This window comes from Crocuta crocuta, unplaced genomic scaffold, assembly GCF_008692635.1.
Source record: "Crocuta crocuta isolate KB4526 unplaced genomic scaffold, BGI_CrCroc_1.0 scaffold134, whole genome shotgun sequence".
NCBI lineage: Eukaryota > Metazoa > Chordata > Mammalia > Carnivora > Hyaenidae > Crocuta > Crocuta crocuta.
Window position 1 is genome coordinate 1,144,670 of NW_027530183.1, and position 24,285 is coordinate 1,168,954.

Genomic DNA, 24,285 nt, shown 5'->3' on the forward strand with positions numbered 1-24,285 from the left:
CTTTTATTTATTTTTACATATCTTTGGATAGCCTCCACAAAGCTTAGCACAATGTCCAGTACATGGGAATCCTCAGTAAATGTTTCTTGCATTCAGTTCAGTTTTCCACTGAATTCAGTATTGTATTCTTTAAGAATGTGAGGCTGGAGTAGTAGATTTTAGAAATAATTTGCTTTGGGGCACCTGGGTGGTCAGTCGGGTAAGCGTTGGGCTCTTGATGTCAGCTCAGGTCCTGATCTCATGGTTCTGTGGGCTTGAGCCCTGCATCAGGCCCTGATGATGGCACAGAGACTGCTTGGGACTCTATCTCCCTCCTCTCCTTCTCTGTCCCTTCCTCACTCTCTCACATGCACGAGTCTCTTTCTCTCTCTCAAAATAAATAAACTTCTAAAAAAATGAAATAATTTGCTTTGTAAGTATTTGTGTGTTACTGCCTTCCAAATCCATGTAAAGTTAGCTATTGGGTTTTTTTAAGTGTGTTTCTTGTATTTAACTTATTTGTTATATGCAATATAATGAGAGAAATCACATAGTTTTCCTGTCAGTACTTGGTGACTTTTCTTCTTTGAGATTTTTGCTTTCTAATCATCCTTAAAGTCAAGAAGCTTCTGGAACTAATGACAAAAAATATGTAAAAAATAAAAAAAATAATGTATAACAAAGAATGTACATAGGGAGTGGAAATAAATTGGAATTGCAATCACATTTATTAAAGTTATTTATTTTGAGAGAGAAAAAGCACCACTGGGGGAGAGGCAGACAGAAAGGGAGAAAGAGAATCCCAAGCAGGCTCTGCATTGTCAGCACAAAGCCTGACATAGGGCTCAATCCCACAAATCGCGAGATCATGATCTATGCCAAAAGCAAGAGTTGGATGCTAAACCAACGGAGCCAGCCGGGCACTCCTGAATTGGAGTCACATTTGAAAACTGTAAAGAAAAGAGGTGCCTGAGTGGCACCGTTGGTTAAGCATCCAACTGCAGCTCAGGTCATGATCTCATGGTTCATGGGTTTGAGCCCCGTGTCGGGCTCTGTGCTGACAGCTCAGAGCCTGGAGCCTGCTTCAGATTCTGTGTCTCCCTCTCTCTCTGCCCCTCCCCTGCTTGTGCTCTGTCTCTCTCTGTCTCTCAAAAATAAATAAGTGTAAAAAGAAAACCTTACAAATACGAAAAAGAAAGACAAAAGAACTATAGTATTTTTAAAGTAAGCTCTCTGAATATGAGGCAGATTCTCAGATGAAAACAAAGTATATACAGAATATAATAAAGCAACACTGAAAGGTGAATCTGGCTGAAAGGGAAATATCAAAGCTGTTCTGAAGCAGGCCTCAGACAGAGAATAAGAAACCAAAAAGTCGAGTTGAGATTTGGGGGATTATTATTGTTATTCATTGGTTATAATGAGCATCACCCACCTGATACTATCATCTGTACAACTTTAACAAGAATATCAGGAAAAAACCATAGTTTTGTTGAAACAAGTTGGGCTTCTGAATTGAACACATTTATATTTTGCAAATTAGTGCTCCACCTAGCTTCTAGAACTTCCTTTTAACACTCTTGTTAAAACATTCAGAGACTATGACAACTACTCAAGCATTGTGTTCTCTTAATTCTTATGTCTATACACATAAGGCAAACATTCCTTCTATCTGAGAAAAAATAAGTGTAGTTGAGTAACCCCTAGAGAAAGGGAAATGTCTAAAAGTTAAAGGGAAAAATATGTTCCCCAAAATAAAAAGGGAGAGAAGGAGAATATGAGCAACTGATGAAGTCAAGCTAGAAAATGATGAATTTAACTGAAAAATTAGTGTAATACTTCTTTTTCCACCAGAAATAAATTAAACATGTGGGACAGCGCAGTTACAGATTTAGGTAAAGAGTGGACATTCTAACAAGCTGCCTGTCCATAATGATTCCTGCCCAACACCCAGTTCTCTGTTGTTCTTCTTGGATATGCTGATTTACTTCATCTGCCTCTTTCCCATCAGCATCAATTTCGGTTTGTGTACAGGTGAATCTTAAGTACCTTGTTTTATTAATGTCTGTAGAGAAAAGAGACAGATTTTTTTTCAAAGTGTGAATTATATGACAGATGACAGAGTAGAGAATTGAGACTTTTGCAATGCAGCCTGAGATTTCCATTTTTTTTCAGAATTAAAATTTCAAGTTATGGGGGCACCTGGGTAGCTCAGTCGGTTAAGCAACTGACTTTGACTCAGTCATGATCTCATAGTTCGTGGGTTTGAGCCCCACATCAGGCTCTGTGCTGACAGCTCAGAGCCTGGAACCTGCTTTGGATTCTGTGTCTCCCTCTCTCTGCCCCTCTCCTGCTCACGCTCTCTCTCTCTCTCTCTCTCTCTTTCTCAAAAATAATAAACATTAAACATTTTTAAATTTAGACGGAGGACCATGGGGGAGAAGGGGAAAAATAGCGGGGGAGAGGGAGGGAGACAAACCATGAGAAACTCTTGAATGCCAAGAACAAGCTGAGGGCTGATGGAGGTGGGGGGGAGGGGAGGGGGGTGATGGGCATAGACGAAGGCGCTTGTGGAGATGAGCACTGGGTGTTATATGGAAATCAACCTGACAGTAAACTATTAAAAAATTTTTAAAGAAAACTTTGAAAAAAATAATAAAATAAAATAACATTTCCAGTTATAGACTGTGATCTTTTGGTTATTCCACAATATGGAATGGCTATGACATGGATGGGATGAGAAGAAGGGTATAGCAGGGGCAGTAGATTTGCAAGGTGGACCTGGTGGTAAGTTTGTATTAGTAATAAAACCCAAGTAATTCTACTACCCCTATCACCAATGCTACTGCCGCCCACTAGCCAACACTGAGTGCCAAGCTTTCTTCTGAGCACATACAACAACCCTATGAAGTAGATGCTATTTTCATCTCTGTGTTGCAGGTGTTACAAGTGGTAGGCACTGAGGACTTAAGTAACTCCCCCAAGGCCGCACTGCTGGGAAGTGGCAAGCTAGGTGTGAAACCAAACCATCTGATCATAGAAGCACACCTTAACCACCTGTCAGTATAGCCTCTCACACAGAGCAATATATCCAGAGGTATAGGACATAGGAATTCTGAACTGCTGATCATTCGCTGATGTCTTGTTTTCAGTCTCCTGCCTCTGTGCTGTTTCCTTTGCCTTGGGTGGCCTCCTTTCCTCCACCCTTTCCTTCTCATGGATTACTCTACACCCTTCAGATCTCACGTCAGGAGTCATTTTGCTCAGCAAAGCTTTCCAGAATTCTCAAGGTGGTCTGGGTCCCTTCACTCACTGACTTCTGTTGGGTACTCTGAAAACATCTATTGTTACACTGACCATAGCATCCTGTTACCTTCCTGCCTCATTGTGAAGCCTTGGATGTTCTCTCTGTCTCATCCTTTACATTCGGTCAGTCACAGTGCACGAGTGATTTAACCTCTTCAGTATTTCTAGATTCATCCCTCCCTCCTCCTTCCTATGATCACTGCCCTGGTTCTCACAGTACCTCCTGCAGCATAGGCCCTTCTTTCTCTGGCTTCCACACACCTGACCCATCAAGCCCTCAGTGACTGCCCGTAATCTGGGGAAAAGACATACTCGGCCCAGCACAGCCTCACTTGGTTACTGCCCTTAGCCCCATCGCTTGACAGATGGCTGCTTTATGCCATCAGCCTTGCATCTGGAGCTTCGGTGGGGCTCACTTACTTATTGTTCCAACCCCACCCCACCCTCAACCACTCCTCCCAACAGGCTGTCTCTCCCTTCTGCACAGCTGCTCACATGTTGTTGCTCATGTGCACCTGAAATGCCCTGCCCTTCCCACTGGCACACTCCTGCTGGATTTTCAAGGCAGCTTTGCTGTCTCTTACACTCAGAGGCCTTGGGTGGCTCCTCTGTCAGATGCACTAACACTGAGCTCTCATGACTCCTGTACCTCCCTCTTTCAAGGGACTCACTACCTTGTTTCCAATCAGTCCTTTAGGTTTCTGCCTCCCCGACTGGATAAGAACTTCCTGAAAGGGAGGTGGGGGCGCCTGAATGGCTCAGTCCATTCTCTTGCTACGGGCTCAGGTCATGATCTCCCGGTTTGTGAGTTTGAGCCTGGCATTAGGCTCTGCACTGACGATGGATGCAGAACCTGCTTGGGATTCTTCCTTTCCCTCTCTCTGCCCCTCCCCTATCTCTGTTTCTCTCTCAAAAATCAACGTAAAACAGAAAAAGAACTTCCTGAAGGGGAAGACTGGTATATTCCCCATTATATCCTCAGTGCCTGGAACATAGCAACTACTCAATAAATGTTTAATGAGTGAATAAAGGAGTTAACTGTCACACAGATAAATACATATAAATAATATTATCTCCACCTTTCGGGCCTGGCTCCTTACTATGTCTCCTTCCTCCTCACTCCTCATTAAACTTGGAGCTGTTCCCAAAGCCTATCTTGTGTATCCCATGATCTGTGCAGTTATTTACACTGTTTCTGATACATTTTTCTTCTCAGTATTGCAGCAGGTCGCAGCTTTCCCAGGAAGCCTTCCCTGATTACACAAGATGGAATGAATCATTCTCCTCTTATGTTACTGTTGAAATCTCTGGCACTGAAATTGCCTTTGTCCTCAGCAGATGCCAACTCCTGAAGGCAGGGATTGAGTCTTGATCATTTTGTGGCTCTCTGGTACCTACCCAGGCCCAGTACCCATCTGTGTTAAAGAATTTGACATAGCCTCAAAGCGTAACATGTTTCGTGGTGCTTCAGGCCCTTTGTTTAGTGCATAGCAGTTGAGTGAATAAGAAAAATAATTATTGTGAAGGCCCTGTTTTAATCTCATCTCAGAGCCTTCAATTAAGCAAGATCTTCTACAATCAAAATACTAAAGCCCTCAGCAACTTTTGTTAACTTTAATACCAGGTGGTCTTCTGAGGCCTGAATAGATGTGGCTACTTTACCACTTATAGAAAAAAATGGCCTGTGTTACCATCTGAGGGAAATATAATTGTATGTATGGCAAACAATTAATGAATTCTTAGAAGTAAACAAGTTCAGCTTTTTATATCTTTATTAGGCAGATGTCCACATGTTTGTGAGATCTTTAACATAAACACTGAGTCTGATTTATAATTCCCATAATAATGAAGAGGATAGAGGCCACTAAGCTACTTTAGGCCATGAAGAGGTTATTTTTAGTGAATAAAGTGCCAACACTTCTGACAAGTGAGTCTCGGGCTAACATCCTACATGCTTCGGATTGATCCTTCCCTAATGAGCTCCTACAAATCTGTGGAAGTTTACCCAATAAAGAATGAACACCACTGGAGCAAGTGAGTGATCACAGCTACCCAATGGTCAGGCATATTGTAAACCTTCTTGACTTCCATTTATTTCATTGTTTATGAAGGATATTTCTATTACTTAGATATTCATATGATGTATTTTTTATTATGAACTGCTATTCAGAACTTCTAGTAAAAAATGCAAAATGCAAAGCAAATAATTCGTAATTTGGAACAGCATGAACACAATTCTCATCAGCACTAGTGAATAAAATTAGCTTCGGTAATACAAATAGCTTTTCTTTTATTTTAAGGTCGTTTCATTGTCAATGCATTGCATACTCTTGGCCTAATGTGAGATCTTACTTTTCCCCATTTACTTATATCCTCTCTACTTGATTGTTTGTAATATTCCATTTGAAGGAAATAAAATCACACACATGCTAACATCCCCTAAATGTTAACTGCACACGCAGGGTCCTGGGGCTGTCAGGTGGGCACTCTCTCAACAATCTTAGAGCTTATCACCTGTAAAGAAAACACAGAGAACAAAAACCCAATGATGACAGCATAACAATGCATTATAATAGAGATACATACAGATGCGATGGGAAAGCAGAAGAAGGGCATCCAAGGCTTGAGGGTGGAGAAGCACCAGGAAAGCTTGCCAGAGAGATGCTAAGCTGAAATAAGGTTAGCAAGGGAAAAAGAGTAAGAAGGGTCTATTAGTTTCCTAGACCCACCATTATAAAATACCATAAACTGTGTGGCTTAAGAAACAGGAAGTCTGAGACCAAGATGTCAGCAGGGTTGGTTTTTTCCAGTGGCTCCGGGGGAGAAACTTCCACATCTGTCTCCTTGCTTCCGATGGGTTTCAGCAATCCTCAGTATTCCTTGTTTTTAGATGTGCCACTCCAGTCTCCACTTGTGTCTTCGTAGGACCTTCTCCCCTATGTGTGCACGTGGGGGGGGGGGGGTGTGGGGGGGGGGGTCTCTGTCCAAATTTCCTACTTCTTATGACACCAGCTATATTGGACTTCGGGTGCATCCTAACTCAGTATGACCTCATTTTCAGATGATTATATCTACAATGACCCTATTTATAGGTCAGATCACATTCACAGGTTCCAGGTGGACCTAAATTTTAGGAGACCGTATTCAACTCAGTACAGAGGGCATTCAAGAAACATGAAGCAGTATGGATGAAGGTGGGGAGACTTTGACATGTTTGGGCAACCACGGAGCCTTCTTAATGGCTAGATTGAAACACTCTGGGCTCCTACCAAGCTATGTGTCTGGAGAGGTAACAGGAGTCTCATCACAGAGAACCTGTGTGCTAAGCTCAGGAATTTGAATTTTCTCATGAAACGTGTGGGTGTCATTGAAGCATTTTAATTCTGGAACCTACATGATCATATTTGCATTTTAGAAAAATCTCTGTGGCAGCAGTGTGGAAAACTGAAGAAGGTACAGATTGGAGGCAAAGAGATGATATAGGAAGTCCTTGAAATAATTCTGGCAAGAAATGGTAAGTGCTTACATTATACCAGCAGTAGGGAAACTAGAGAAGATGTGGTAGACAGAGAAGATATTAAAAAAAAATTGTCTAGAAGACAAATCTCACTGGTTAGTGAGATGTGAGAAAGGAGAAGGGAGAAGTGGGAGTGGTTTTGAAGTTTCTGACTCAATGAGAAGATGGAGGTAACACTGGCTGAGATAATTAAGAGGGAGAAATGTACTTGGAAGTAAGAGTGAATGAGTTTTGGTACATATCTAATTAGAAGTATCAATAACACTTCTATGAGGAGAGCTGCTCTTTTGGAGATTGGTACAGTTCTGGCTGAAAATGCAGTTGAGATTGATGAATATATAAATAATAGTGTCCCCCAGGTTGAATGTATGAAGTGAGAAGAGCACAAGTTCTAGGAAATGCCAACATTTAAGAAATGAACTGAGGGAAAAAGAGCCAAAGAGTGGTATTAAGTAGGGATTATATAGAGAAAAGAGGAAAACCAGGTGAGCATATCACAATTAAGAGAGCTTCTAGAAGGACAGAGCACTCAGAATGCCAAATACCGCATGTGGAAAAGTCAAGATAAGAGAAGGTGTTTATTTGTTTTGGCAAAATCTAGTCATTGGTGACTTTAGCAAGGGCAATGTTAGTAGAATGCAGGAATGACAGACGAAAAATCAAGATGATAATTAATTGGGGAGTAACTGTGCAGAAAGGGGGATGTGGGGACCATACACTGTCTTTTCAAGAAGTTAGACTATGAGGGAAGCACAGCTGTATAAGAATTAGATAGAAATCAATAGCTACATGGGGTTAGGGAAGAGTATGTCAATGATGATAGATATTTCAGTGTGCTGTGCTCTAAGTGGGAAAACATGGACTCTGCAGAGTGAGTTTGGAGTGGGGTTACTAGGAGGAAAGGGGTACAGATATGTCTTCCAAATAAAGTTGCCTACTGAGGACATGTTCTTAAAGCAGTTGAGAGGTCTCTCACACAAATGCCACTGTGAACTTTTTGTTAATATGAATTAAAACCTTTCCTTCATGCTTCATGTAGTGGGCATTGTTTTGCAGCCCACTCCTCCCCAACCTCCTTCCTTTTATGACAACACTCCCATTTCTTCTTAGGGAATTGATTTTTCCCCTTTGCATGCAGCCTTACTAGAACTTCAGTTAAGGTGCCCTGCTCTCTCCTGTAGAAAGACTAATTGGGCCGGTCTCTCAGGACTTTGATTCTGGAGACGTAAACTGAGACGGATGTTTGAGGGGTGATTAGAGTTCATTTATCCCTGATTAGGGACACCCTGGTTTCTAACCTTTTCTGAACCTACCTTTGTAGCCTTCCCTTTGATTATATGACTTCCCCATAATCTTAGATAGGCTATAGTGTCTGACTCTGGAGCCACAGAGCTTGGATTCAGATCCAGGTTTGGCAATATCCTAGCTGTGTTATCTGGAACAATTTACTTAATTTCTCTGTGCCTCAGTTTCTATATCTGTAAAGTGCAATAGTGCCTATATATAGGGTTTTCTAGGAATTAATTAGCCCAATGCTTAGAACGGTGCCTAATCAGAGTAAATGCTATAGGTGTTTGTTATAATTGTTCCAACAAAATCCTCTTTTCTATAAATTACCCAAGATCATTTGTTGCTATGTGTCACCAAAGAATCCTAATGGATACCACCTTTATTCCAAGTGGGTAACATTTTATTACACCAAACTTGAAAATGGAGATATAATGAATCATTTCATAGAAAGTGGCCATTTACAATAGTTTGAAGAGAGAAGAATTTGAATATATTATAGTTGTGGCAAACGGATGAAAGTTCTCATTTAAGAATCAAATAAAGAACATAACAAGAGACATTAAAGGCATGTTTGTACAGAATTTTGGAGAACTAAAATATGGGAGAGTTTTTAAAAATTATTTTGAAATGTGATTGCTCCACAATGGCTACTGGTAGAAATGAGGTGGCTATAATGGTTGCTTTCTTTCTAAGTTTTTAATAGAGTGGAAAATGCAGTAACCTGGGAATCAGGTTTAGAGACTCATGTCACTTATATCCCCTAGAAGTTAATTTTTCTCATGGAGCCTCAATTTTCTCACTCTGAAAGTACTCACTGCTACCTGATACTGAGTTACATAGCAATATTGCAGCAATAGGTAACTGATAAGGTCGGTTATAAAGCTGTAGGATTAGGTATGATCATCCAGGGGGAAAGGAGATAGTGAAAAAGGCCAAGGAATAAATCTGCTCAACTCTGGCATTCTGAACCGAGGACAAAGAGCTATCCAAGATGGGCAAGACAGAAAGACAGAAGAAAACAAATAGGCTGTGGGTCATGGAAGCCAAGAAAGGCATGTATTTCAAAAAGAAAACCAGGCATGTGTTGAATAAGGCTAAGAAGTCAACTAAGATAAAAGCAGAAGGTCTTTTGGATTCATCCACATCAAGGTTACCAATGATGGCAGCATGACACTGGGTGGAATCCAGTGATGAAGGCTGGCCCTTATGAGTTAAATAATGGGTGTCCAGTGACAAGATGATACATTCCTAGGGCCTCAGACACCCAAGGACTGATGAAGGAATGACTAAGATGTCCACGTCAGGTGGCCCCAGAGTTGGTGGACAGGACAGACATGACAATCTCCTTCTTGCAGACAAGTAATCTGAAGGTCAGTATTGTTGACTAACTCTACAAGGTTTTATGATAAAGGGAGCAAAGCTAAGCTGTAGATCTGATGAGGGGAGTAAGAATGGGCAGGCAGCCACGTGGAGTGACATCTGGCTCAGTGCAAGCAAAGCACAAGTGGTTCTGAAGCAAGAAAGAGTTCAGTGCTGATTCCTCTAGGGGTGCCTTGAGACCACAATACTCCCATTACATTTAATGGTTCTAGGAGAAATATTCTTTGTTTGAGCTGAGGGCTCCTTCCAAGACGTGTGAGAAGCTTATGTATCAGAATAAATTGTTGAAAGAAAAAAAAGACGTTAAAAATTGTTATAATGGGAAATTTTTATATTTAGGTCCATCTAAACAAGCATACTGGACATATAGCCTTATGAGCTGTCACTTCATAAACATATTCTCCCTATCCCCTACCATGGGAATATTAATTATGAGTTCCATCTAGAGCTTCAGGAGCTCATCTTCTTCTAGATTTTCAGTAGACAGAGCACTGCGCAGCCAACACACCCACTCCACAAATGAGGGTAGGAGAAATGAGACTTCGGCCTTTGAACTCCCATCATGGGAGTAATAGGGAAGAGGCTGGAACACTGCACTATGTCAATATGCCTGACAATAATAATCTCTAACTTTTCCCTCATTTCTTTACACTTTGCAGTGTGCTCACATTATCTTTTAATACATTTATGTTTCTTTGCTTTGATCTTTAAAGGCTTTGGGGTGGGTGCAGGGAGGATATGCTTCTCATACGTAACAGATTACTGTGATTTCTGTAAAGGAACATAAGACAGATGTCTAGCTTATTTTCTTTTTTTAAATTTAAATTTAAAATTCCAAGTTAGTTAACATAGAGTGTAGTAACGGTTTCAGGAATAGAATTTAGTGATTCATCACTACATATTGCACCCAGTGCTCATCCCAACAAGTGCCCTCCTTAATGCCCATCACCCATTTAGCCCATCACTCCACCCACCTACCCTCCAGCAACCCTCAGTTTCTTTGTATGTCAGTCTCTTATGGTTTGCCTTCCTCTTTGTTTTTATCTTATTTTTCCTTCCTTTCCTCTATGTTCATCTGTTGTTTCTTAAATTCCACATATGAATGAAGCCCTATAATATTTGTCTTTCTCTGAATGACATTTCGCTTAGCATAATATACTCTAATTCCATTTATGTTGTTGCAAATGGCAAGATTTCATTCTTTTTGTTCTCCAGGTAATATTCCATTGTATATATATATACCACATCTTCTTTATCCATTCATCAGTCAATGGACATTTGGGTTCTTTCTATAATTTGGCTATACATATCTATCTTTTTAAAAGAAATTAACTGCCATTTACATTAGCACCCCAAATAAGTGAAATACTTAGGTATGCAAATACCTGGGAATGCAAAATGGTACAGTCACTTTGAAAAACAATTTGGCATATTTTTACCATACAGTCTAGCAGTTGCACTGCTTGGTAAAGGAGTTGAAAATTTGTATCCACACTAAAACCTGCACATGGATGTTTATAGAAGTTTTATTCATAATTACCAAAACTTGGAAGAATACAAGATGTCTTTCAACAGGTAGATGGATAAATAAATCCTGGTACATCTAGACAAGAGAGCGTTATTCAGTGCTAAGAAGAAATGAAATCCTGTGAAAAGTCAGACGATTTTAAATGCCTGTTACTAAGTGAAGGAAGCCAATTTGAAAAGGACACCTATTGTGTAATTTTGACTATCTGACATTTTGAGAAAAACAAAATAATGGAAAAAGTAAAAAGATCAGTTTTTCCTAGGAGTTGGTGGGGCAGCGGAGAGGTAAAGAGGGGAATGAAGAGGTGGAACACAAAAGCTTTTTAGAGCAGTGAAAATACCCTGTATTTTGATATTTGTATGAAGATACCATAATGATGGATATGTGTCTTCATACATTTGTCCAAACTCATAGAACGTATAACACCAAGAATGAACCCTCATGTAAACTATTTTCATTGGATAATTATGATGTGTCCATTTAGGTTCATCACCTGTAACGAATGTACCACTTTGATGGGGAATGTTAATAGTGGGGGAGGCTCTGCATGTGTCAGGCATGGGAAATCTCTGAACCTTCCCCTCATTTTCCCAAGGGCTGAATTAGTCATATTTCTCAATTCAGTTTTTGAGCGCTACTCTATAAAGGACCCTATTTGTTTGGTTAATTAAATAATAATTAATTTCTCCTTTTCCGTCTACTCACTTCTGTCCCTCTTCTGATGGGCCACCATGGCTAGTGCAATAGTAATTAATGAAGGAGGATCTATAATCAAGAAAGATTGCATTAAAATATGAATTAGAATACCCTCAGCAAAAGCTACAATAATAGAATTAAAGTAAATACTCCAAAAGGGTCCTAAAGATCAGAGTATAGACAATTCATAGAATAAATAAGAGTAAAAGTTGTATAAAATACAATTACACATCATCATACCTGGTGCATAGTAGGTGACCAGTAAATATTTGTGAAACAATGATTGGTGGTTTCAAAATTCATTGTTAGTATCAAAAAATATTCCCTAATATTTTCTATGTGGCTAAGGAACAAGATAGTTCTAAGCATCAAGACAGGGCACACTGTATATCCTGTTCTACTAATGTAAGTAAGAATTTTCTGGAATTCAATTCTCTTGAGGCAGGTAAGGCTCCCAGAACTTTCCCTTGAAATTGTCTGCCTGGCCTAGGTTAACTGTAGACATTATTCATTATGGAACCAAGAGCTCTACATGAAACTGGCCCACTGTTAAGATCAGCCAGGCAGATTGAGGTTTTGTTTTTCTTTTTTCTTTATGAAATGTATCGGCAAATATTAACCAGTCTGATTAGGATCCCAGATTGCATTACAGTGACGATGTTACAGTTCGTCATTACTGGTGACGTGGACAAGGAGGCAAACAAAGGTCTATTTCATTAAGGAAGGAATAAATAACAACCAAGGAAGGGCTTGCACATGTTTTCTGCAGCTCTTTGCAGAGCTGGTGGGAAATGAGTGGGGAGGAAGGAGGGCTGCATTTTGCTCCTCCTCCAAAAGTGGATGCAATTATTATCATGTTAGCTGGGGCAGAAAACTGCCAGAGCAAATCTGTCCCAACTGTCAGGGAATCTGTTCTGAAGAAGGAAGAGGAAAGTTATCCCTCAGTCTTTTATCTCTGTTTTGCTTACTTTTTTCTACTGATTCCAAGATACTCAAATACAACCAAAGGTCAAAGAATGTGCTAATTCTATCTAGCATTAAGTGGCTATTGGCTATTAATAATTAATAATAATAATAAATAGTAATTATATAATACTAATAATAAGCAGGATGTTATTATTTTATTATGGATTATAGCATCTTTACTAGTATAATGTAGACACCATTGGGAAAAATTTTAAATTAGATATCCAGCTTCTGTTCTATTACTCAAATCAGAGGGCTAACCCTATCTTGTATTCAAGCTCTCTTCATAGACAAAGGCACTGTTTCACTCTTAGATGAGTTGCCTTCCACTCCCACCTGTATAGTCCCAAGTATAGGTACTCACCATACAATGTACATGCATGCACGAGCACCCATGCACACACAAACACACACATGCACAGTTTGCCTGGTCTCTTACTGAAATGTGGAAGTCACCAGGAAATGGTGCTTGCCAGAAAGGCTACAGCTCCTATAGCCACATCTATAGCTCCCATGCTGTTCATAGCCTTCTGGAGATTTAAATCTCAATTTGTAGTGATTGTTGGATTAATGTTAAAATTGAGATTATCAATTAACTTGAATTTAAGACTTGGGAACAAATTTACTAAATTTGCAGATGAAATAAACTGAGTAAAATTGCCATGTAATGAATGTACCAAATCTTTTTTAAATTGAGAAAAATAAATGACCTACCAAAAAGATATCATTCCCTCCCTTTTTCTTGTTTTCAGCATTTCTAAAGCTCTACATGTTAGATTCTGTGCTAGGTACCAGAGGCCCAAGCTAACCACCTGGTTATCTTTTCTATGAATCTCTGAGTTAATCTCCCTGGTTTTTCAATCTGCTCCTCACTATGGATATCAATTTGGTAGGTTTTAATTAGCATTTTTAAATGGAATGGAATTGAATAGAAAATATCAAAAGATAAGTACTGTTTTTAGTAATATTTTATTTTAGTAGACTAAACAGTTGGATATGAATGTGTGTCCTGGGATGTGATGTAATTTTTTGTACACCGGAATGTGTCCAAAAAGCTTGAAATCCACTGGTATAGCTGATATATTTACAGAAAAAAAAAAGTGATATACTAGATATTCCATTGAAACAAAATTCCCACTCACCACAATTATTTTAAAATAATTAGAAACATGCCATCAGAAAAGTACCAAACAAAAATCAGGGAAAATGAAAGTGTGAGTTGAGTACCCAAGATATAATTGAGAATGTGAAAAGAAAATTTTATTCTTATAAATCTTAAAATAGTAGGTGCTCTCATTATCATGACCACCATACCGGTTCATATCACAAACACCATACACATTAGATGTCTGTGGTGTGGTGCAGTGTGACCCATCTCAGTACCCAACACCAGCAGTTGCCATTTTGTGACTTTTTACTGCCTTCTCTTTTCACTCACTTCCTGCAGTCTTCTGTTAAAAACAACCTTAATAGCTTTCCCACCCAACATTCAGGCCCAGGCTCTCCAAGTCCTTGTTTTCTCCATCATCCTCCCTAACTGCTTAGAGTCCCACTCCCTTACCCTTCTCTATGGTGAATAAATTGACCACCTCCCTTTCTTCACTTCCTTTATAGTTCCTGTATACTATCTGTTCTGTTTTGGTAATTTTAAAATGATAATCCATCAACAAATCTGGTGAAATACTTTCTCCCCAAGTGAGAAATAAAGATATTCAAGACGACCAAGAGAATGAATAAATGCTCAAGATTCGCATGCTATTGATTAAATTTATCTGACAATTCTAAAATAATATTTCAAGCAAAAGGGACCTTTATTCCTTTAGTTCCTCAAATATTTGTTTAAAAGCTTAGTGCAGAGGTACTCTACTGGTACCGAAAAATATTCCAGTCTTTCCAGAAGCATTTTTGAGCACCAGCTATGTTTCAAACCACATAGCAAGAGACTGGACTCTTTTGTAGTGCCTGATAATTTCCATGAGAATAACATGGGAATCCTTGTTGCACAATCTATAGTTTTTTCCAATACTTGAGTAGGTTTGAAGAGCTGCATTTTGCCCTGTATAGGAGAATATGTCTCTTAATAATGGGTATCTTAACCTTAATCCAACCAAAATGTCATTCAGGCATAATCACATCTTGTATCCTTCCTGCTCTAGTTAACAATTTCTGTAATAAATTTCATCGTTGAGGGATTAAGCCTTAGAAATGATTCATTCTAAAAAGAGTGAATACAAACTACAGTGGCTTTTGGGAGGAGGGAGGAGAAGACTGGGCAGATAAGGTTGTATTGGGGTGGGGTGGACATTTGAACACAGATCTAGTTCTAGAAAGGTGCCCTGAGAAAGTTTAGTGGCCTACAGTACTGAGGTGATTTGCTCTTTAATAACTGCTTCACACATTCAGCATGCTAACCTGCTGAAAAAATTCATTATTGCTCCATTGAATTGTTAACCAAATTTGTAGAGGAAATCCAGCAGGACCATTGCATCAGGGAGCAGGAGAGCAGGAACCACCCACCGTGGTCATTTTGAAAAACATAATTTGTGCCAGAGTACTTTCAACAGTATTTCATACTGTTTGAAAAATCGGAAGTTTTTCCCTCAAGGAACCAATGACTAACTTAGGAATGTTTAGAGATCCGGGGTGGGAGAAAGTCCTGCCATCACACCTGTCATGAACCTTGATAGCTATGTGTAACAAGTGTACCTCAAAATCATACGTGCTGCTCCTCCTCCAAACTGATGTTGTTAAATGTTGCTTCATAATCATTCAAGAGCATTTATAAAATTTCACTTTTTTAAAATGTTCATAGCCAGTTCCTCAAGAGAGGTATAAATATTCAACAACAGGTTCTCTGGGAGAAAAACATCCAGATTTGCAGAGTTTGCCTATTTCTGTGGTGTAAATATTCCCACCACTGTGGCCAATTTCAGGCTACCTACATGATGTTCCTGATCACAGAGTAGAGAAGAGATGAACACAACCAGCCGTGTGAGCCAGCTGCAGCACACTCTGGCTGGAAGCCTATGGTTTCCATCATTCACTACTCATGCACCTTACTCATGCTCCAGAATTTTTATTTAAAAGAAAAGTGCAGGACCCACGTAATTGGAAGTGGAGGCTGGATATTAAGTGCACTATTTTTATTGGATTAGATGTTTATTGGGAGTGAGTTGGAGACAGAGAGAGACATGGCAGTGGCAGGAGTAGCTACAGCTCCCCGTCTGTGTCATTGTCCCACCCTCGGCACAGCCATCCATTCAGAATCTAGTCTTGATCGAGTCGTCTTGGCAGCCTCCCCTAACAAGCCATTCTGATTTTAAATCTTAAAATCTTCCTTGATTTTTTCCCCCAGCTTTGCTTCCTACATTGGAGCATCATTCAACACTCCAATACCACTTCAGCCATGGTCTCCATGTCCCTTTGTTTATGTTCTTTATACTGACAATATCAACGGATTCCTCCATACCTCTTATGTAGCAATAGCCTCATAATTGATCTCCCTACTTGTGGATTCTTCTCTGCTAGTCAGTACAGATTAAAATCTGCTTCCTTTATAAACTTCCTAATTGTTTCACTGCCTTGTTGGAAATCATGTAGTAGCTTCCTGCTTACTGCCTACCCAAAAGCCCAAATTTCTTAACAACGCCATTAAGACTTGCCATTCTCAGCCAATCTAACATCTCAGCTTTTAGTTCCCAATAGCCACTTTTATGTAACTACAAACCAGTATCAGTTGTTTTACAAATAGCATCCAAACTGATAAAGTCAAGCACATCCAGGTGTGTACTAGCTGAGACATACTTTCAATTATACCCCTGCTTATGAGTATACTATGTTTAAACTTCCAGGACAAGCCACCCTTCCCTGAGTGAGTAGTATATTCTCCCCATACCTTCCCCCTTTTCTTTGTGAGTTTCTCTGAATTCCTTCCCCCTATAAAGCTGAAATATTCCTAGTCATTCAAGGTCAAAGCATGTAGCATATATAGATATAAAAAGAAAAAAACCAGAAAGAGAAGATAATACTTCTTAAAGCCAGAAGTAGAAAAGAAATGACTGTGGCATTTAAATGGCTTAAACCAGATGCCAGAGACTTACTGGGGCCCAGATAGGATAGGAAAGAATGTCAAGGACCAATGAGAAGCAATGATAAGCAACTCCCAGAAAAGGCATGTTAATGCTCTTGAATCAGAGCCATCATGTGCCTCTAGGTCAGGGTGATTGTTGAACTTCTAAAGCTGCTCTAAAGTAGCAACATATAGGACTACCTCAGCTGGGCAAGCTTAACCCCAGATTTCTTCCTACATACCTAGTGGAGCTTAATCATGTACCTGGGACTCATGCAGAACTGGTTTAGGCGAAGAACCGGTGTAGTATCAGAAAACTGAGAGAGAGCATTGAGATAACACAAGATCTAAAAGGGCAGTTGCAGAGAGAAACACCATTCCCACTTTTTGCACTATAAATATTCTTAGCAAGGGGAAACTCAGAGATTTAACATGGATTATAAAATGGATTATAAAAGCCCTTGGGGCTTTGGGGTTCAATTTGGTAGGAATCTTGTTTCTCCATTCCTAATCTTCGTCATATTTTTTGGCTACATATTATGTCGTTAAAATAAGCCTACACATACAAGGTTTTAAAAATACAAAAGAATAAAGAATACAATTTTAAAAATCACTCATAGTCCCACCATATATCGAATCTATATATTTTAGTACATTTCCTTCTAATGTTTTTCTACGTATATGTTTTCTACATATTATATTAGATGTATATTTCTTGCAGTCTATGGCATCATAATTTGTTGAATCAATTGATCAAAAATTAGAGTAAAATCAAGGAATTATCAACATGATACATATATTCCTAAGATTTTTTTCTTCCAACTGAAAACATTTGAATTTGCATCGTTCACTAGCCTTTTGATACAGGGCAGATGTTTTCTTTGAGAATGGAACCCCTGGTTGGAGTTTTGCATCCTCTTTCTTACATAAATTCTTAATGGACCCTCAATATTTTCCTACTTCAGTTTTGTTACAGTGAAGCAAAGCATCCCTAATCATGAATAAGGATGTTAAGTGTTCATAATTATTTTCCTCTTTGACAGCTGTCTCACACACTCCTCATTCAATAGCTACATTTTTTAGGGACTCACTTTTGTCAGGTCTTATCAAAGCATTCAACTTTATTGCAAAGAAACAAAAACACATTTGCACTCCAGTTTCATCTTTTTTTATGTAAGATAGTTAAATTATGCAGTGACAAAGACAAAGACAACTGGTGTGAACAAGTTCAGAAGGAGCCACTGATTCCTGGTTTTCATACCGCGTGAGTAATAGGAGCAGAACCGGCGGGCTCACCAGCTGCCAAGGTCCCATGAGTCATGTGTTCCATCAGTAAATCTTACACTGGGAGTGGAAAGCTCATCAGCTAGATGGAGGTTATGTAGAGAGCTTACAGCCCTACAATGATGTCCATTGGTCATAAACCCGTACCAGTTATTTTGTTTGCTTTCTTAGGCTCAGTTCCTGGAAGTAGAATTATTGGTTCAAAGGCTATAGATATTTGCAGTGATCTTCATCAATTTGTGCCCCTATAACATCACTGAGAATGCCATTCTCACCCCACCCTTGCAAACATTGAACATTATTTTTAATCTCTGCCACCGAAATTAGCAAATACAGTGTTTTATTAATTTACCTGAAGATGGCTTTATATAATATGGTGGTTCTCAACTCTGTAGACTTGTCAGCTTCGCTGAGGAAACTTATGAAAAATTTTCATATCTTATAATTTTAGCTGCAAAGTATATAAGATGGTTACAATAGAAATAATGAAAAGCAGCATATCAATTTATGTTCATGTTTTATAATTTATTATAAAATATTGGCTTATACCAACTAAAAACAAATGAGAGTGGGGAGAAGAGAAGACAAAAGAGGAAGGAAGGAAGATAGGTTCAACAATAGTATAGTAAATCAATGTAATGGAGGAGCACCTGGGTGGCTCAGTCAGTTAGGCATCCAACTTCAGCACAGGTCTTGATCTTATGTTATGGTTCGTGGGTTCAAGCCCCGCATCGGGCTCTGTGCTGACAGCTCAGAGCCTGGAGCCTGTGTCTCCCTCTCTGGCCCTCCCCAGCTCATGCTCTGTCTCTCTCTGTCTCAAAAAATAAATAAACATTTAAAAAAATAGTTTTTAAATAAAATAAATAAATGTAATTGGAAATCAAACAAGATTTTAATGTTTAGACTTGTACCAATTCATAGTAATCTGGGATTTTAGTGTTAGCGTATGTTCCTAGCCACTATTACCTTGATGAATTCATGGCAAAGTTTTTAAATGTTTTAAATGTTTCATTAAAGGCCTGAAGAGCAGATATAAGAATTCCCTAGGTTGGAAAAACATATCTGAAACAATTTTGTTTAATGCTTGGTATTTTTCTATAAATTTATTTACATATTACAAGTTCTCCTAAGTATTTTAAGCAAAAAGACACATTGTAATCAGTTACTTACAAGCCCCCAGATAAGGTGAACGCCCTCTAGAGATGGGATTAGAAGTTGCCCATCTCTATACATAGCAGATGTCTTTGGAGGAATAGAATTTGTTGTCTGAATTAGCCAACAGGAGAAAAGAACAAAAGATATATATATCTGTGTGTGTGTGTGTGTGTGTGTGTGTGTGTCCCTAGCTGTTAAGACCACATCTTAAATGAAAACTGAGGCATGTATAAGAATATTTATGGTGGAAATATAACTCATTATCTTTAAAATACACTCTGACCCAAAATATCAGAATGTATGATTACCTTGGCTGCATATGTATATCCTCAAGGAAAAATCGATCTTCAAATTCCGGTTAAAACTAAATGAAAATGAAACTATGGCATATGATAAAGATAGGCTAAAATGTAAAAGGCAATATTCATTCATTCAACACATGTTTGCCAGGAGCTTTTTATATATAGGCTATTCATTTCACTAGGCACTTGGGGTATATAAATGAGCAAAAGTAGATAAAAGTGCTGCACTCTTAGAGCCTGCATTCCAGCAGGGGAAGATAATCAATATCTAATGCTCATAATAAGTAGATAAATGTTGCAGTATTTTATTTATTTTTTTTTACATTTATTTTTGAGAGACAGGGAGAAACAGAGCGCAAGTAGAGGAAGGGGCAGAGAGAGAAAGAGACACAGAATCTGAAGCAAGCTCCGGGTTCTTAGCTGTCAGCACAGAGCTCAACGCAGGGCTCAAATCCACAAACCTGAGCTGTAGTCGGACTCTTAACCGGCTGAGCCACTCAAGTGCCCCAAATATTGCAGTATTTTAAAAGATGATTAGTGCTATGAAAAAAAATAAGTGTAATAGAATTTTTGAAGTGACAGAGAGTAGAAGTCAGAAGACTTGAAATTTAACAGTAGTCTATTCTAGAGGGATCTCACTCATGCACAAAGACCTCAAGAAGCCCTATGTGATCACCTTACTTCTCTAAACTCCCCTCCTACTCAGCTCCAGCTGGCACGCTGAACTCTTCACTCTTCCCCCACAAGCTCCTGCCTTTGCACGGGCTGTGCCCTCTGCCTGGAGAACCAAGAATGAGGCAAAATGTTCCCAGTGCCCTGAGGTGTAAAACAAAAAACAAGCTGCTACAGAAGATGAGAGACTGCACAGTGGCTTTTGGTTAATGTTATCAGAGAAAGTCTTAGGGAGGAATTACCTTTCAAAAATGCTTTTCAGATGTACTCACTTGCTGTCTTTTATCTGCATACCTAATGAGTTTATTTGTACCTCACCTTCTCATGCTCTGGGAGGCAGTAGAATTTGGGAATCAGACTCACTGGTTTTGAATTCTAACTCTTCCACTTATTGAACATGAACTTGGGCAAGCTAGATTTTTCTGAGCATCAGTTTTCTCATCTGTAAAAATGAAGATAAACTTTTGAGGCTTGTTGTAAGAAAAGTGACATACAAAGTCTAACAAATGATAATGAAGACAGGACACCAGTCTGGACAGGGAAACAAATGAGATAATGAAGGACATTTTTAAAACTCTGCTAAGGAGAGTACATCTTATTTTACAGGTAATTGGAGAACCATTAAATTGTTTTGCACAGAGAAGTGTCATATGTCTATGTTTATTTTAGAAAGATAACATTAGCAACAAGTGGAGGGTAAGTTTTGGAATTGATGAATCAAGAGTAGGTACGGTAGTGTGATAATGCACTGAACAATTAGTTCAGGAAAGCTGGGTAGTGTTTGAAGAGGTGGTTTTGATAACTCGCAATTAGAATATGCATTCTAATCTTTATATCTTTACATTTAGTTAATTCTCATCATATGGACAAAATTAACCATTGTTATTGATGTTTGACTCAGTTTCATAGATTTGGCTTTAGGCCATCCTTGGATTTATTGTCGGAGGGATGTATATAATTTGAAAACCAGCTGGTGGAGCTACGAGGAATAGGAAAGGGGAGGAGGGGGAAGAAATCATCAGGTAAACAGGAGTCAGAAAGTCTGGGAAAAGAAACTTAAGTAAACTTTTTTTTTTTTTTTTTGGTGGCCCAACAGACATTACTTTAAAAAGCATTTTTCAGCTGTTGACTTTGAAAAATAATTACATTGCCTACCTTGGAGCTTGTAGATAACCAGCATGGATAAGGAAATTATGGTTTCCTTTATCTAATTTCATGGCCAGGCTAACTTCTTGCATAGCAAAGAGCAGATGGAAAGAGTGTAGAAGGATAAATCAGCATAAATCCATCATCGCTGAGAGAAAAGCTTCAGCACGTGCGAGTGTTCAGTTTTGCCTAGTTGAGGAGCACCAGCTTTTAATTTCTTTATTACTTGTGAATAGGTAATACATTTATGTAGTTTAAAATCCAAAAAGTACGAAAAGGTTATAGAGTGAAAAGTCTTCCATGCATCCTATCCCCCAGGCACCCAGTTCCCCTCCTCTGATAGTAATTTATTTATTGTTGCAGAGATATTTTATGTATATACAGACAAAAGGTTTTTCCCTTCTTAATGCATATTAAACATACTGCTTTGTATCTTAAGACTTTATAAATTATCACTGGGTTTTTGTTGTTTAATTGTTGCTTTACTTAATATATTTGGGAGATTGTTCCATATGAATACATAAAGAGTTTCTTCTTATTAAATACGGGTGCTTACTATATCATTATATGAAAATGCCGTAAGTTTTATAACTGACTCTCCCTTCTAGTGGACATTTAGATTGCTTCTAATCTTTATTTCATGAAATGAATAACCTTGCACATATTATCAATGAGTATTTGTTTATTTTTGTCATAAAGTAAATGCCTAACATGGAATTGCTGAGTCAATGTGTATGTGACCTTGTATTTTTGACAAGTATTGGCAAAGTATTCTCTATAGAAGTACTAATTTGCAGTTTCACAGGTAGAATATGAAGAGCACTATCTCTAACAGGAGAACAGAAAATATATCATCAATTCCTAGCTAGCTGGAATAAGTCCAAAGTCTCTTACATCAACTCACAGGTGTTCATTCTAAAGATGTTCCTTACTATCAAAGGTGAATATGCTTATCTCCTAGATCAGTGGTTTTCACCTGGTGACAATTTTGGCTCCCAGGAGCCATTTGGCAGTGTCTGCAGACATGTTTGATTGTCACAAATGGAGGGTGATGATGTTGCTGACATCTTGTGGGTAGAGGCCAGAGATGCTGTGAAACATCTTACAGTGTACAGGACAGTCCACCCCTCTTTCCCTCCCCCACAAAGTTACCTTGTCTAAAAAGTCAGTGGTGCAGAGGTGAGAAACTGTCTTAGATAAACATCGACTTCCTCTTGATCACCGTAAACACATCTTATAAACCTTAGGGTTCTTCACTCTCTCTAACCTAAGGTCTGTGCCAAATAAAATGATATGCTTCCGTCGTGCATTTGTTTTTCATTTTTGGTTTCTGTTACACCTGTTGTATTGAAATTAATGATGTCAGGAACTTTAAGCTCCTCAAAAATGTGACTGTATCTTATTTATATTTGTATCCTGAATATCTGTCACAAAGAAGGCACTCAGCTGATTAAATCAATGAATGAATTTAACACAGTACTTCCTAATTATTTTAATGTCACTTAAGGGTCTTTTCAGTCAAAGACCATTCGCTTTTACTCTTGCTTGCTTCACCTTTCTATTAATTTCTAAATGTCTGTTTTTCTTTAGACTTATATAGACAATATTTTCTAGCCTACAAAAAAAAGTACCAGGAAATGTCAATTGAATAAAAAATATTGGCCTTTCCCCTGATTTGAACTACTGTATATACAGTTTATTACCACAGCATTAGTCACTTTATTATATAGTATCTTGCTCATTTATAACTTCTGACTGAATTTGTCTTGTCTCCTCAAATGGATTGAAATCTCCTTAAGGCCAAAATTAAAACTTTCAAGTACCTCATGATACCTAAAACAGTGTTTTACACACTGTAAAGCAGGTGAGTGACTGGTTGTTTGATTCTTTTTTTTTTTTATGTTTATTTTTATAATTTTGAGTGAGAGTGCGCCGCACCAGCAGGGGGAGGGGCAGAGAGCGAGGTAGGCACAGAATCTGAAACCGGTTCCAGTCTCTGCGCTGTCAGCACAGAGCCCCACGTGGGAGCTGAACCTACCAACCCGGAGATACTGACCTGAGCAGAAGTCGGTGGGTCTTTTAACCGACTGAGCTACCCACGCGCCCCCAAAGAATATGTATCATTCCTTCTTTTTTTTTTTTTTTTTTTTCAAATCACAACTCACTGACCAAACCCAAAGAAGATTCTCCGCAAAACAACCCCGTTCATTCTGGAGAGCAGAGCACTCGGAGACACTTAGGTCCTCCCTACAAACAGCAAAAAGGCAGCATTGTGCACAAGCCCCAGAGGCGAGGCCCTGAGGAATCCATCTACTTCCTAATTTGCCTTCTCAGGGGTTTCCCTGCTCTCTAGGAGCAGAACAGCCCCAACTGACCGGCTCCACATATGGCTTTTTTCCTATTTCCTTCACCGCAAGTACTGCCACCAGGCACGTTCCCATCGTTCAACATGATTAAAGACGCAAGTGTGCAAGGAGGGGCTCCTGGCCCCTGTCTGACATGAGCTAAAAGCAGAAATCACTAATAAGCCTTCAGCCTGCAACCGGGTAGCAAGGGTCCCCGCTTAGGCTCCCCCCTCGCATAGGGAGGTGCCTTTGCCAGAGGGAAAGCAGGTGGAGCGGAGGCCTGGTTTTAATGAGCTCGGCCGGTGCGTGAGGGGAAGTGCCGCAGCCCGGGGAAAAGGCTGCCGGCCGCTCAGCAAGGTCAGAGAGGCACCGAGCAAGGACAAGAATACTTGTTTGTAAGGCCGAGTGGCGCTAAATATATCCTGATAAAATTGGGATGCGGGGCACCTTTGATCATATCTCACCCAGGATTTTAAAATGCAAATGCAGAGCACTTATTTTATTGCTAATAGCGTGTTGTTTAACCATTAGTTAGCCTCGAGATCCTGTTGCATTTGCTTTGCAATTAAAATATGCTCACAATTGAAGTCCTTAAGAGCGGACCTGCGAAAGAGGAAAACATTCAGGTTTGATATTTATCAGGTAAACCG

The 24,285-nt window shown here is 39.1% G+C and overlaps 1 protein-coding gene across 4 annotated transcripts in view; it reads left to right on the top strand.

The window, feature by feature from the left end:
• The window catches only part of GPRIN3 (GPRIN family member 3), a 65,632-nt gene that overhangs the window by 22,046 nt on the left and 19,301 nt on the right, over positions 1-24,285 (top strand). The window contains exon 1 of one of the 4 annotated variants that reach the window (XM_077765106.1): positions 6,749-6,799. The exons of the other annotated variants lie outside the window; for them this stretch is intronic. The gene's annotated coding sequence lies outside the window, so the exon portion shown is untranslated. Of the gene's footprint in view, positions 1-6,748; positions 6,800-24,285 lie in introns of those variants that run through there. 4 annotated transcript variants of the gene reach the window in all.